The sequence below is a fragment of the Sapajus apella genome, unplaced genomic scaffold, assembly GCF_009761245.1.
Source record: "Sapajus apella isolate SASKATOON/1434 unplaced genomic scaffold, GSC_monkey_1.0 scaffold2, whole genome shotgun sequence".
Classification (NCBI taxonomy): domain Eukaryota; kingdom Metazoa; phylum Chordata; class Mammalia; order Primates; family Cebidae; genus Sapajus; species Sapajus apella.
In genome coordinates, this window is record NW_022436942.1 from 63,486,000 (window position 1) to 63,499,318 (window position 13,319).

Below are 13,319 nucleotides of genomic sequence, written 5' to 3' on the forward strand. Positions count from 1 at the left end.
ATTGCAAGAGCAAATAAAATACATATTAGTGGGTTTATACATATGTTATGCCTTATGTAAATATTTTGAGCAGTGTTCCAAGAAATAATAAGTTTCTTGAAGAAAAATGCATCCTTAGCTGGGTGCGGTGGCTCACACCAGCCATCCCAGCACTTTGGGAGGTCGAGGACGGCGGATCACATGAGATCAGGAGTTTGAGACCATCCTGGCCAACATGGTGAAACCCTGTGTCTACTAAAAATACAAAAATTAGCTGGGCATGGTGGTGGGCATCTGTAATCCCATCTATTCAGGAGGTCAAGGCAGTAGAATCATTTGAACTTGGGAAGTGGAGGTCGCAGTGACGCTACTGCACTCCAGCCTGGGGACAGACTGAGATTCTGTCTCAAAAAAAAAAAAAAAAAAAAAAAAAAAAAAAAAAAGAACCTGTATAGTGCTTCTCTCATGCTAGGGGAAATGTATTTCAATGCCACCCAGTAATGTTCACTGTCATTCCCAGTGTTTGAATGTTCAGTACAGGCAACAGTTCCTTATAAATTGTATTAAATTTATTAGTTCTTATTTATTAGTTTGAATATAGTCACAGTAATAAGTAAATAGAGTAATATTAGAAGTGTGTTAAGAATAGCTTATGATTTAAGAATTCAAGAGATTTTCCAGGAAATCTGATTTCTTGTTCCCAAATCCAAAGGATGATATCTGTTGGGAATTTGGAAACCCCTAGTGGGGGCATGTAGCTAAACTAAGTCCTTCTCTAAATTCCTTAAAATTGATTTCATCTGTCTTTCCTCCGTACATGCTCTTATTAGCACTTATGCCATTGTCTTATTTATTTAATGTGACCATCTCTCTGGACTGAACAGTGAGCTTTTAAATTATAAGGCCCTTATTTCATGTGTCTTTATTGCTTTAGCACCAACTTCAGAAACTGACTTTTATTTTTATTTTACCTTAAGTTCTGGGATACATGTGCAGGTTTGTTACATAGCTATATGTATGCCATGATGGTTTGCTGCACCTATCAATCCGTCATCTAGGTTTTAAGCCCCGCATGCATTAGGTATTTGTCCTGATGCTCTCTCTTCCCTTGTCCCCCAACCCCGATAGGCCCCGATGTGTGATGTTCCCTTCCCTGTGTCCATGTGTTCTCATTGTTTGACTGCCACTTACGAGTGAGAACATGCAATGTTTGGTTTTCTGTTCCTGTGTTAGTTTGCTGAGAATGATAGTTTCCAGTTTCCATGGATGAAAAACTCATTCTTTTTTATGGCTGCATAGTATATTCCATAGTATATTCCATTTTCTTTATCCAGTCTATCATTGATGGGCATTTGGGTTGGCTCCAAGTCTTTGCTATTGTACATGGTGCTGCAATAAACATACATGTGCATGTGTCTTTATTGCAGAGTGATTTATAATCATTTGGGTATATGCCCAGTAACGGGATTGCTGGGTCAAACAGTATTTCTGGTTCTAGATCCTTGAGGAATCGCCACACTATCTTCCACAATGATTGAACTAATTTTCACTCCCACCAACAGTGTAAAAGTGTTCCTATTTCTCCACAGCCTCACCAGCATCTGTTGTTTCCTGACTTTTTAATAATTGCCATTCTAACTGGTGTGAGACGGTATCTCATTCTGGTTTTGATTTGCATTTGTCTAATGACCAGTGATGACGAGCTTTTTTTCATATGTTTGTTGGCTGCATAAATGTCTTCTTTTGAAAAGTGTCTATTCATATCCTTTGCCCACTTTTTGATGGGATTGTGTTTTTTTCTTGTAAATTTGTTCAAGTTCCTTGTAGATTCTGGATATTAGCCCTTTGTCAGATGGATAGATTGCAAAAATTTTCTCCCATTCTGTAGGTTGCCTAGAACCTGGCTTTTCATTGACTTTCAGTAAAAGTTTACTCAGTCAGTGAAAGAATTCAATCGGGATTTCTGTTTCAATTAGGATTAGATTTGGTTGTATCTAGTAAGAAAAAAAATGTCCAAAACATGATAACATTTTATTTCTCTCCTGTATTCAAGAAGCCCAGAGGCGATCAGTCCTGGGCTAGTGTGCCCCTTCACAGCGTCAGACACAGATGCCTTCTGTCCTGTGCTCTGGCTTCCCTTCCAAGTCACTCCATGGCCCAAGGTGGTTATTGGCTTTCTAGTCATTAGGTCATCATTCCAATCAACAGGTTGGAGAAAGCAACAAGGAAGGACACATTTCCACCAGAAATTGCACACAGCAGTTCTGCTGCAACATCCCATTCCATAAGCCAGAGCTTAGTCTTATGACCACAGACAACTACAAGGGAAGCTGTAAAGTTGGCCTTCTTCCAGGCTCAGTATGCCCACCTAAGAATCAAGAGTTCTTAGCATACGTTGCTGGTGGGAATGTAAAATGGCGTGGCCACTGAGGAGAATAGTTTGGCAGTGCCCCAAAACGTTAAATGTAAAGTTATCTGGGACTCACCAGATCCTTCCTAGTATATACCCAAGAGAACTGAAAATATCTGTCCGTATGAAAACTTGTACATGAATGTTCATAGCAGCATTGTAGTAGCCAAAAAGTGGGAAACAACCCAGATGTCTGTCAACTGATAGATAAATCAAAGGTGGTTTATAGCATCCACATGCAGTGGAATATTGTTTGACGATAAAAAGGAATGAAGCACTTGTGCATGCCACAATGTGATGAGCCTTGAAAAAAATATGCTAATTGAAAGAAGCTAGACACAAAAGGCCATCTATTATATGACTCCAACTACTATATGAAATGTTCAGGATAGGCAAACCCATATAGACAGAAAGTAGGATAGTCATTGCCAGGAGCTGGAGTGAGGCGAGAATGGGGAGTGACTGCTCACAGGTATAGGGTTTCTTTTTGGGGTGATAAAATTTTCTGGAATTAGTGGTGATGATCACATAACCATATGAATCTGCTAAAAACCATTAAATCATGCACTTTAAAATGGTCAATTTTATGTTATATCTCAATGCAAAAATAATAAAGTTTTAAAAATGGGTTGTAGGCTGGGCACTGTGGCTTTCTTCTGCAATTCCAGCACTTTGGTAGGTCGAGGCAGGAGGATCACTTGAGCTCACAGTGTCAAGACCAGTCTGGGCAACATTGTGAGACCTCATTTCTACAATTTTTTTTTTTTTTAATTGTGGCCAGGCATGGTGCTCACACCTGTAATCCCAGTACTTTGGGAGCCTGAGGCAGGTGGATCACAAAGTCAGAAGTTCGAGACCAGCCTTTCCAGCATGGTGAAACCCCATCTCTACTAGAAATACAAAAACTAGATGGGCATGGTGGCATGTGCCTATAATTCCAGCTACTCAGGAGGCTGAGGCAGGAGAGTTGTTTGAACCTGGAAGACGGAGGTTGCAGCGAGCCAAGATTGCGCCACTATACTTCAGCCTGGGCAACAAGAGCGAAACTCTGTCTCAAAAAAAAAATTTTTTTTTTTTTTAATTAACCAGCTGTGGTGATGCATGCCTGTAGTTCTAGCTATTTGGGAACCTGAGGTGGAAGGATCACTTGAGCCCAGGAGGTCAAGGCTCAAGTGAGCCATAATTGTGCCTGGGCAACAGACCGACAACCTGTCTCAAAATAAAAATTTTTAAAAATGGGTTCTATTGTTGAGAATAAAAAGGAGGGAATACCGTTTTGGGGACAATGATCTCTGTTGCAGTTCCCTAGAATGAGTTAGAAAAGATTATCTTTAGAATAGCCTTGAGTTAATGGAATAGAAAGGAAAAAATGAAATAGAAAAAAAAAAAAAAGAGAGAACACAATGATACACACAGAAAAAGTCCAAGAAAAGGGCGCAGCGAGATGTTCTCAAGTTTCAGAGATTTCAGCTCAGTTTGTTACCACTCCTATGACTCTTGGTAGGGATTAAGCCTTGACTTTCCATTCAAACTCATAGAACAAGATAAAGCTTAGGGAAATAATGTCCGAGCCACAAGGTCACTGACTTTAAACTTCTGCAACATTAGTAACTTGGCCCTTTGCTATCCATGACTTTCAAAGTGGGAGTAGTCAGAGCCTGGGAAACACTCCAGAGGAATCATGGTCTGGCCCTCATCACTGTTGGTCATTAAGCAAGAAACTCGAGGGAGTAGCGGCGTGGATATTCCTAAATTTGAAACCCTGAGTTTATGGAAAAGAGTGCTAAGAATAATGAACAGATTAAGGGGAAAGTGTAGCATCATAGAGGATCATCAGCTTTGGATTTAGCCCTGAGTTCAGGCCCTGGCATTGCAGTATGCTAGCCATGAGACTTTGCACAAGTTACTTCCTAAATGTATTTAAGCTTTCTGAACCTCAGTTCACTTCTCTATGATCTGAGCATGATAACGCCTACTATGTCCTGCTTCCATAGGCACCTATCTATGTTTCTGTATTAGTCAGGATTTTTTTCAGTTGCAAATGGCAGATCCTAACTCCAACTAGCTTAAGGAAAACATAAAAAACTAGAAGAGCGGGTGCTGCTAGTGGTGGTGGTGGTGGTGGTAGCGGGGCTGGAGGTTTTGAACTGTGTAACCAGGAAGGGCAGAAAATTCCTGGAACTAGGATGCCAAAGCCCTCAGGCTCTCTCTTCATCACTCATGCAAACACATCTCTCCATGCTGTCTTTATTCTCTGAAACCCGAGTCTCAGGGTCGCTAGAGCTATGTCAGCTGGCAGCTGCAGACTCACTTCTGGTCCAACAGAGGAAAGGACATCTCCTGGCTTTGGCTTCAAAAATCCTAGGGAAGAGCTCTGATTATCCTGACTTCAGACACCTACCTGCCAACTTCTTGTATACCTAGCTGTGACTGTGTGTGTGTGTGTGTGTGTGTATGTGTGTGTGTGTGTGTGTGTGCACATACCACCAGGTACCATGCTGGGCCCAGCCTACGTCAGTGCCACATCCCTGAGGCCAGAGGAGGCGGGGTCTGTTACCAGAAGAATGGGGATGGGGAGAGGTACTGCACACACCCAAACATGACACATATCTACCCCATGTCTACACATGTCTACCCCATGTCCCAGACCCAGTCAACCCATCCTTCCTCCCTCACATACCCCAACTCTTTTCCTCCTATTCCGTATCTCAGTGAAGAGCATCATCAGTGACTCAAGCCAGAAATCTGGGAGCCAAGCTGTATTCCTTCCTCTTGCTTGTCTCCCACTTGTCATAAATCCTCAAGCCCTAGGGCTCTGCACGCTAACTCCTCACACATCTGTCCCGTTCTCCACCCACTCTGACCCTGCTCCAGCACTGACCTCACCAGCTTGTGCAGCTCACAAGGACTGGTCCTCCTGCTCCTTGTCATCTCTTTCTCCCCCTGCTGTAATGTCCACACTCTGGTGACAGTCATTTTCCCAAAACGATAGTCACGTCCTGTCTCTTCCCTGCTCAGGATTTTTTAATGGTGCCTCATCAAAGTCAGCTACATAGTTTGTGGGGCCCAGAGCAAAATGTTCAGAAAGCAAGGGAAAACTGTCATTAGCTGGACTGAAATAGAAACATTTTTGTTTTTTGATAGTTTCTGTCTCAACTTGTCGTAGTTCTTTTTATTTATTACTTAGTGTTCTAAGTAAAGAACAATTTGAATTATAAATTATTAATATGACCTTTACTGGCAATGCCAGTTTTACATGAAAATATAAGAGCATTTAATATGTGGAAACATATGTGGAATCATCGAAGTTAAGCAATTTGTATTTTTAGCCCATTGTATTTCATTCCTACCACAACAGCGGAAATGCTGTGCAAATGAATCCAACTGTTCTATACTATTTTATTTCTTGATACCTTGGACTTGCTTTGAGTCTTGCCAAACTCCCACACATAGTAGGTACGGTGGAATTCTGTGCCCACAGGGCTTCATGAACATATTTAAATGAATTGGCAAGAAAAAGTGAACATGCATATTGCACGCATCTCCCCTGCTCATGCCCCACGACAAGTGAATGAAATGCAAGTTCCAAGATAAAATTACGAAGAATTTCAAGATTGTCGACAGCAGAGCATCAAACCAAGCCTGGGGCCCTTCTGAGTGCAGGGGCCTTAAGTACACAGGCCGCATGCCCACCAAGCTGGTCCTATTTCCTATTTTCTATAGGGTGAGTTCAAGCAGCTTCAAATGAAAGACTAAGCTTTTTATGATGGCCTAAGCCTCGTTTCTTTCCTTTCTCCCACCTTCTTTGCCCCACAGAAATCTCTGCTTCTGCAAATATGACCTCTTTGCAGTTCTCTCTCACCATTCTCATTGCCTGGAAAGCTTGGAAGGCTGGCTCATCCTAAGTCTCCGTTGTTTGAAGGCTGCCCCGCTTGGTAGACTGCCTCGGCTCTCCCAGAAAGACTTGGATGCTCTTCTATGTTTCCCTGCACATTGATGCAGCCTGTGGTCATTAGATATTTCATTGCCATTGCTGGTGTGTCTCTCCCCAAGACCATGAGCTCCTTGAGGACAGGAACTGTTTCATTTCTTTTTTGAATACAGTGTCCAAGAGATTATCTAGCAAATGATAGGAATTCACTCAGTAAAATATTTGTAAATGGAATGAGCAATGAAACAATGCCTGGCATACTGTGGGTTCTCATTAATTAAACAAGTCTTTCAAAAATATTTACTGAGCCCAGCCATGGTGGTTCACACCTGTAATCCAAGTACTTTGGGGGCCAAAGTGGGAGGATTGCTTGAGGCCAGGAGTTCCAGACCAACCTGGGTCACATAGGGAGACCTGTCTCTACAAAATATTTTAAAATTAGCTGAATGTGGTGGCACATGCCAGTAGTCCTAGCAACTTGAGAGGCTGAGGTGGGAGAATCACTGGAGCATGGGAGGTCAAGACTGCAGTGAGCCATGATTGTGCCACTATGTTTGAGTTTGGGCAACAGAATGAGATCCTGTCTCGAAAAAAAAAAAAATTTACTGACTGTCCACTATGGAATGAGACCTGTGGCATGTCCTTTCCTCCCTCCCTCCCTTCCTTCCTTCCTTTTTTTAAATATGAAGCCTCGCTCTGTTGCCCAGGCTGGAGTGCAGTGGAACAGCCTCGGCTCACTGCAACCTCTGCCTCCCAGGCTCAAGCAATTCTCCTGCCTCAGCCCCCCAAGTAGCTGGGATTGCAGACACCTGCCACCACGCCTGGCTAATTTTTGTATTTTTATTAGAGACAAGGTTTCACCATTTTGGCCAGTCTAGTCTCGAACTCCTGACCTCAGGTGATCCACCCACCTTGGCCTTCCAAAATGTTGGGATTACAGTCATGAGCCACTGCGCCCAGCCAGTCCTTCCTTCCTTTAGCAAATATTTATTGAGTGTGTACTGCATGTCAGGATCTATGCTAGGAGCTGGGAACACATTGGTGAATAAGACAGGCAGAATACCTTCCTTCCATGACCTTACATTCTAGTTGCCTCTCGGTAAATGTCATTTCACTTCCTCTCCTTCTAACTGTGCCTCCCAAGAGTAACCAGATCAAGTCATGCATATTTTAAGACTTTATCTGCTTCCACCTTCGCTCAGGATTCTCTTTCTTTGCTCCATTTTCAGATACCAAAAGATGGATGCTCAGTCTTGCCAGAGTTGTCATTTTTTTTCTTCAACCACTGCAGAGATCAATGTAGAATGAATATGAAATTAGTCCCTTAGTCGCTGCAAGAGCTGCACCAGCTCCTGGGCCAGGGCTCAAGACTTCTCACTACATTTGCACAGAGGTCATTCCCCTTAGACTTGAGAAAGCCACTAAAGGTTGAATACTGTTGTGTTAGTATGTTCTCACACTGCTATAAAGAACTGACTAAGTCTGCGTAATTTATAAAGAAAAGAGGTTTAATTGACTCACGGTTCCACATAGCTGAGAAGGCCTCAGGAAACTCACAATCATGGTGGAAAGCAAAGAGGAAGAAAGGAACTTTCTCACATAGTGGTAGGAGAGAGAAGTGCAAGCAGGGGAAATGCCAGACGCTTATAAAACCATCAGATCTCGTGAGAACTCACTCACTGTCATGAGAATAGCATTGGGGAAACTGTCCCCATAATTCAATCACCTCCCTCCCTTGACACGTGTGGAATACAACTCAAGATGAGATTTGGGTGGGGACACAGAGCCAAACCATATCAACCGTTTTCCATCTCTTCCCCTCACTTAATAGCTTCTCTCACAAATTTGAGGTTTATTGCTTTGCAACACATCATATCTGGTCATCAAAACTGATCACTGCTCATTAGGAGTGCAGTTGGTTACAGTGCTCAACTCCAGCTAACCAGAGAGAACAGATTTGTTGTTTGATGCTTGAATTCTTGATGACATAGGTCTATTTTCCATCCTCCCCGTTTTTGTCTACCCAGCCCTCAACCCATCAACCTTCTGCCTTCATGTGATTTCAAAGTGTTCTCCAGTAGAGAAGAATGTCACGAAGATCTCCTTTATAGAAGTATGCTTACTCATACATAGCTTATTTTTCACTAATGTTCTCCTAGCTAGGATGAAATTTTTCAGGCTTAATCATGTCTAAAAGAAGAAATATTTTGGAAAGTTTGAGCAAACTCACTTCAGAAACTATTGAAGATTTAGAAAATTAAGTTGTAGACATGTTTTAGGTGAAGAAGTTGCACAAGGGTCATAATTACTTTTGGCAAGCCTCTGTTAAGTCCTAGGCACTGTGGAAGAGCTTGGATTCCCTGAAGATCCCTTTGCTGAATAGTTTGGGTCCCTCTAGGGCATAGTAAGGGCTAGGTTGGCCATATCTACGGCCTCAGCCACTCACTGCAATTCATTAATTTAAATGACTCCAATGAGCCATTTAACATTGGAAGTGAGAGTGGGTTGCTGGATCCAATGACCACTTGAAATCATTCCCAACCCACAAATAGGTTTTCATGGAATTCTCATTCCTGAATAAAGTTAAATCGTGATTTTAACACACTGTGGAGGACTCAGCTGTTAGTCATAGCTCTCTGAGTCACTCTGCTCACCCAGAAGGTCACTGAAGATTCAAATGAGGCAGATGGGATTGTCCATCCCTGCTGGAAATTGTTCTTTAGAAACTTTGCCTATCTAGTATAACATTTTGGAATGCTTGGGATAGAATAAAAACAGTGACAACAATCATAGACTGTGATACCTGCCATACATGGAGGCCTAATGTATGTTAGATGTTGTGTTAGTTATATAATTGAGGCCAACAACCACACAAGGCATGTATCATTATTCTTATTATGTATATTAGGAAACAGAGGCTCACATAGCAAGTTTGGAGGTGGCATTGGGATTTGGGCTCAGATTTAGTTGACTCTGATGCCTGTGCTTTGCCCACCACAAGGAACTGCCCTGAAAATGTGATTCTATGCCTGAATCTTGCCTTCTGGGATGCTATAAAATTGAAGAAAAGTCCTTGATACCCCAATTACCCTGATGTGATGATTACACATTGTATGCCTGAATCAGAACATCACATGTACTCCATGAATACATATACCTATTATGTACCTATAATCATTAAAATATTTAAATTTTTTTAAAAATAGGAGCAATGGAAATGTGTGGATAAGGAGTGTTCTGCTTGTGAGAAGGTTCCTTTGATGGTCGGGTGCGGTGGCTAATGCCTGTAATCCCAGTACTTATGGAGGTTGAGGTGGGCGGATCATGAGGTCAAGAGATCGAGACCATCTTGACCAACTTGGTGAAACCCCCGTCTCTACTAAAAATAGATAAATTACCTGGGCACGATGGCATGTGCCTGTAGTCCCAGCTACTCAGGAGGCTGAGGTAGAAGAATTGCTTGAACCCAGGAGGTGGAGGTTGCAGTGAGCTGAGATCGTGCCACTACACTCCAGCCTGGCAACAAAGCAAGACTCTGTCTCAAAAAAAAAAAAAAGATTCCTTTGATCTAGCATTTTTAGGAACATGATGTTTTTCCCCCACATAATTGAATTGTCAGTTTGTTATTTAAAAAATACTTTTGAGGGCGATCAGAAAAGCTTGGGAGAAAAGTGCCTTTGTTCTTCTTAGCCTTATTAAACAGCGTAGACAGAACATAACTAACTCTATTCTTGGTGTGTTAAGGCCATTTTTACAAGCATGTATTGTGATTCTCTAACATGAATAGTGCTATCCCTGGAGCTATGGTAGGCTGTCTATGAGGGAGAGGGGTTTCCTCTATATTAACCAGCATTAATTCCCTTTGTTTTTCTTTCTGTTTTAAGGGATGTCAAAGTCATCCCTCAAGACCTGACTTAATCATCTTCCTTGGAGACCTTCCCTGACCCCAAGGTGGGATGCTTCTCATTTAAGCCTCACCAGCCCTTACATACCTCCATATGGCATGTGGCCCCTTGCGCTGTAAGAATCTGTTTATAGGCAGGTGTTCCCACCTGACTGCACTGTCATAGAGGACCTCATTCCACTGTATGCCATAGTCCCTGCTTATTACAGCCCATGCACAGAGTGGTTTCTCAATACATATTTCTGGAATGAATGAGCATTTATACCACAAATGATAAAAAGGGAGTTAATTACTTTTTCATTATGATTGGGGGGTTGTTATTGAGGTCAGAGTAGCATAATGTATACATCTTTTTCTCTGAATGCTTTTCATATTAAATATGAATTTTGGGTGTTTGACTCTCCAGTCTTAAAATCTGAAGCTGGCTCTATGGTTTCTGTGTGCCTGTATCATTATGTCTGACTTTGGTTCTATGGCTGAGGTCATTTAAGCTGTGGGCAGACCTCCTCACCTATTCTGGTGCTGCAAGACTCCACTTGATCCATCCCATAGTCTCTCCTCACCTCTTACCCCTCCTTGGCTTCCTCATAAGAGATGAGTTTCTCTTGCCTCTGACTCTCCATAGAGAGGTCAGCAGACAAGTTCCTAAATCAGTTCCTTCTCCTCCTGGGGGTGTACACAATGGTCACCTTGTTGATAGCAGAATTCCATTCCCTGATGATCTGGCATTTGCCGCATTGGTGCTCACTAAATTTGCAAGTGAAGCTCCCTGGTGGACAGAGGAAGGGTCTCTCCCTAACTGCTCCCTGCAACAAGGGTCCAGCAGTGATTAATGAATGGGCTAGGAGGGAAGTCAGCCCTGTCTTTGAGTCTATTTTGATCACTCGTAGCTGTTTACTTAGCATCTCTACTGTGAAGATGATACAAGTCCCTACCTCATATGGTTTTTACAAGGATTAAATAAAATCATACTTGTGAAGCATACTATTATTTCTGGCATACAATAAGAATGCAATAATAGGCAGGGTGCGGTGGCTCACACCTGTAATCCCAGCACTTTGGGTAGCAGAGGCGTGCAGATCACCTGAGGTCAGGAGTTTGAGACCAGCCTGACCAACATGGTGAAACCCCGTGTCTACTAAACATACAAAATGTAGCTGGGTGTGGTGGTGAGTGCCTGTAATCCCAGCTACTTGGGAGGCCGAGGCAGGAGAATCGATTGAACCTGGGAGGCAGAGGTTGCAGTGAGCTGAGATTGCGCCAGTACATTCCAGCCTGGGCAACAAGAGTGAAACTCTGTCTCAAAAAACAAAACAAAACAAAACAAAAAAAGAGTGAAAGAACAAAAGCTACTCATTTTTGCCCAAGAGCAGGGGTAGGGGAATCAGTGAAATTAAATTAATAAATTTAATTTCTAGCTTAAGGATTTCAGGTAACTTATCTAAACCTTTGAGGGAAGTTTTTTTTTTTTTTTTCCAGTTTGAGATTGTTACAAAACATTTTGACTAGGAAGCAGAAAAGCCCAATCCAGTATCAAGATAAGGTTTAACTGTTAGTAGCAGAGCCCTATTCCCTACCCCCTGAATAACCATGGCTTAAACACACAGATTTTCCCTCTCATATAAAAGTCCAGAATTGTCCATCTAGGGCTAATGTGGTAGCTTTTCTTCATGAGGTCTTCAGGGATCTAGGCTCCTTCTACCTGAAGCCATCATATGTAGCCTCCATAGGTTATGTCATGGCCCAAGAAGGCTGCTTAGCTCCATCCATTGAATCTACATTCCAGGCAGAAAATAAAAAGGGGTAAGGAAGAAATAGTAAATGGTATTTGTAAACTACATATATACAAGGTTTCAAATTACACGTTGTTTTCTATTTTGCTCCAATGTACATATAAGCTCACATGTACCACCTGAAAAAACTTATAGTTGGCTGTGATGAGTTTTGATGTCTTTCATCATGACACTGGATAATGATTTAAACAGCAGGGACAGTGCTGTTACAAAACTAAAATTATAAATGTGGAAAGATCATATGTCAAAACTGGATTCAAAGTAATTTGAAGGCATTGCTTTCTAAAAGAAAACAAGGTAACTCTATTTATCAGAATTCAGGGAAGAAGAGAAAACCTATCCAGCCATCTGTAGTACTGCTGAGTCTGTGACATGCACCTTCCAGGGATTGCTTTGGGAGCCTGGGAGAAAGCTGGAATACACCCAAGAGAAAAATACAAGGTCTGTGTACAAAATATCCTACTCTCAGCAGGAAAAATAAGGGCAAAATAAAATGATATAAAAGTAACAACTGCTTTAGGCTTCTTTTGTTAGGGAGGACTCTTTTTTTTTAGACACAGTCTCACTCTGTCTCCAGGTTGGAGTGTAGTGGCATGATCTTGGTTCACTGCAACCTTTGCCTCCCAGGTTTGAGCAATTCTCCTGCTTCAGCCTCCTGCGTAGCTGGCACTACAGATGTCTCACCACCACGCCTGACTAATTTTTGTATTTTTATTTTGTATTTTAAATTTTGTATTTTTATATTTAGGGGTTTCACCACGTTGGCCAGGATGGTCTCGATCTCTTGACCTTATGATCCGCCCGCCTTGGCCTCCCAAAGTGCTGGAATTACAGGTGTGAGCCACCACACCTGGCCGAGGGCTTTTTTTGTTTGTTTGTTTAAATGCTATTAAACTTGAAGGGCCCATTTTGAAATAATTTCACTATGTAACTGTCAAGAAAATGCCTTAAAAGTCTCACAGACATAAATAACTGCTACCTTCAATTTGTAAAACTTCTTGTTGCCCACTAATTTTGTATTCTAGATGGCTTAATGCTTTTTTTCTAACCTTTTACTTTTACTGTTAATTCCCTCTGCTTTTACATTTTTGAGGAAAGGGTTTTCATTTCACAAGTCAGATAGAGTTTTCTCAGTGTTTTGGACTTTTGCATCCTAGGAACTTTGTTTTTGACTGCTAAAAACCCATCAACCTCCTGGCCAGGGTCTTCTTGTACCCAAGCTGTGCCCAGGTTTCCAGTATAAGAGGTTGCAAGTGACAAACTCAGTCCGAGGGGCGGTATGGCATTCAGCATGCAGATCGT